Below are 3,331 nucleotides of genomic sequence, written 5' to 3'. Positions count from 1 at the left end.
TGAATGATAGTGGTATTCACTGGGCTTCCTTGTAAGCGTATGGATATAATCCTGTCACTCACGGTGTTGTACTTCAAGATGGATCTAGAAATAATAGACAACATCTATAGTACAAAGCAATTCCTATGAAGTCAGACATGGTCTCCTATGCTCTAATTTGACCTACTTTTACTAATTCCAAAACCAGTCTTACTGCTTTATAGTCTATTGCAATGACTTTACAGATCTCATACAACCATACTCATGGATATAGGATTTGTTAGGGAAGCTAATAGGCTACAGTTCAGGTTGTCAACAGGATACAATTCCTCAACACATAGCTTCTCAAGTGTGTTCACAGACCCTTTTACCTTCAGCCTTACAGCTTAGGTGAGTGTTACAAAGTTCCCTTAGTCCTACCAGTTAAGACATATCCCTAAGTCCTCCAGCAAGCTTGGGCAAAGGCTCTGGCTCCAGAGTTTGTTGGGGCTGTATTCCTAAGTCAGCTCTGTCTCATATCAGTCTCTGGTTCTCTGTTGATGTTGTTGTTGCTCCCATGTAGATCTCTGTCTAACTAGTGCAGGAATCTCTAGTTTCAAAGGATTCACAATGCACACCCTGCTTCCTCTTCCTTGCTGGTAGTGAGAGTCCCACTTTCACTGTTAAATCTGTTCAGTTTAACTTGGGAAAACTGACCAATCCTATAATGATTACTTTATATACACTCTGTTCCCAGTAGAACAGTGCATAGAGAGAAGTGCCAGAAGATCAAGCTGGATTTAGAAGAGGCTCTAGCACCAGAGGTATCATTGCAGATGTCAGATGGATCCTGGTTGAAAGCAAAGAATATCAGAAGAATGTCTATTTGTGTTTTATTGATTATGCAAAGACATTTGACTGTGTGGATCATAACAAACTATGGCTAACATTGAGAAGAATGGGGATCCCAGAGTACTTGATTGTGCTCATGAGAAACCTATACCTAGACAAGAAGCTGTGTGAACAAAGGAAGGAAGTACTGCATGGTTTAAAATTTAAATAGGTATGAGTTACTTAGGGTTGTATCCTATCCCCATACCTATTTAATCTGTATACTGGGTGAATTATTCGAGAATCTGGCCTCTATGAAGAAGAATGTGGCATCAAGATTGGAGGAAGACTCATCAATAGCCTACATTATGCAGAAGACACAACTTTGCTTGCTGAAAATGAGGTGGTCATAAAGCACTTGCTACAGAAGATCAGAGATTACACCTTCAATATGAATTGCATCTCAATGTCAAATAGATAAAAATTCTCACTACTGGCCTGATAGGTCATCTGATATATGGAGAAAAGATTAACACTGTCAATAGCTTCATCTTGCTTGGATCCACAGTCATCACCCTCAGTACCAGCAATCGGGAAATTAGAAGACGTATTGCCCTGGGAAATCTACAGCCACAGACTTCTCCAACTTATGAGGATCAGTTATGTTAGTTTGAGGACTCAGATGCACTTGATTCAGGTCATGGTCTTTTCAGTCACTTGCTATGCATCTGAGAGCTGAACAGTGAATGAATAAGGATGACAGAAGAAGAACTGATGCCTTTGGGGTGAGGTGTTGGAGAAGAGTACTGGACATCATATGGACTGCCAAAAGAACAGAGAAGGTGCAGCCAAGTGCTCCTTAGAGGCAAAGATGGCAATACTTTATCTCCCATACTTTGAGCATGTTGCTAGGAGAGGCTATTCCTTGGAGAGGGACAGCGTGCTTGGAAAGGCAGAAGGTTGGTGAGAGAGAGGAAGACCCCTAACCAGATGGATTGACCTAGTCACTGCAACAATGTGCTCAGATATGTCAGAAAGTGGAAGGTGGGCATAGAATAAGGCAGGGTTTAGCTCTGTTGTTCATAGGGTCACTTTGAGTCATACTCTTCTTGACAGCACCTAACAACAATGTTCCCTCTCATATGGTGAAAGTCAGACTAGGAAAACCATTTTGAACAATAAGCCCTTGACACCCCAACAACTCCAGCTCTCTCTTTATTCTGTTTGCATTGAGTATATTTTTCCATCCATCCATTTATTTTCAACCTACCATTGCCTTTGGATGTGAAGATTCTTGTAGTAGATATATAAATAGATCACATTACCAGTCTCTGACTTTTAGTGGGAGAGTTTAATTCGTTTACATTTAAAGTAATTACTCTAACAACTTAGTGTAATCAAATCAATTCTGAATCATAGTGACTCCCCATCAGGTTTCAGAAGCTATCAATCACAGTGGGAGGAGAATGCCCCTTTTCCCTCCTATGGAGTTGCTGGTGGGTTTAAACCACCAGAGAAGCACCACCTTTAGGTTGCCAGAGCTTACTTCAGCCATTTTGTTTTCTGTTTTTTCTGTATATCTCATGTGTTTTTTCATTCTTTGATTTTCCCATTACTGCATTGAAAATTTGCTGAATTGTTGTGGTGTATCATCTTGATTCCTAAATTTTGCTTTTCCCTATATTTTTTCATTATTTTCTTAGTGATAACCTTGTTGTTACTGTCAGCTTCCACGGAGTCAGCTTTGACTCATAGCAACCCTCAGTACAACAGATCAAAACTTTATCTGAAGCTGCACCAATTTCACAGTCTATCCTGCACTTAAGCCCATTGTCGCAATCGAATTGCTGTGTCGATCCATCTCACTGAAGGTCTTCCCCACCTTCCACAAACCTCTGCTTTTCCAAACTTGATATCCATTATGTAGGGACTGACCCTTTATAGTAAGATCTCCACCTTATGTAAAATCATCCTTGCTTCAAAGGAGAACTCTGGCTTCACATCGTCTAAGAAAGTTTTTCGTTTCTTCAGTATTCCCAACAGGCCTCAGATCCTCATTAATCTTCTTTATTCATTGCCCAGTTTTCACATGCATACAATGCTATTGAAAATACTCTGGTTTGGGCCAGGAATACCTTATTCTTCAAAGTGACACTCTTGCTCCTTAGCACTTTAAATAAGAGATCAGCAGCATTGCCTATTGCAATACCTTGTTTGGTTTCTTTCTTTCTTTCTTTCTTTCTTTCTTTTTTTTTTTAGAATTCCACATAATATATTTCTTTATGTCATGTATTTCAGACAAGAATTCTTTAATTTCAATACCTGAAACTCCTTATTGAAGGAACAACACTAACCTATATCATTAAATATAAACCAGAAACACTATTCAACCTTAGATGAGTTTTTACTTCAGACACTTAGACAAAATTAGTTCATCCCTCTCAATGGAAAAAAAATGTAACGTGAGAAATAAAATTATACTGACAATATTGTACATATAGGACTTTTTTTTCCACTTATCTTTTTTTTAATTATTAATGTC

This window comes from Elephantulus edwardii, unplaced genomic scaffold (genome assembly GCF_000299155.1).
Source record: "Elephantulus edwardii isolate Elephantulus edwardi_28Jun2011 unplaced genomic scaffold, EleEdw1.0 scaffold00232, whole genome shotgun sequence".
In the NCBI taxonomy this organism is placed as follows: domain Eukaryota; kingdom Metazoa; phylum Chordata; class Mammalia; order Macroscelidea; family Macroscelididae; genus Elephantulus; species Elephantulus edwardii.
Note: the sequence above shows the minus strand (reverse complement) of the source record.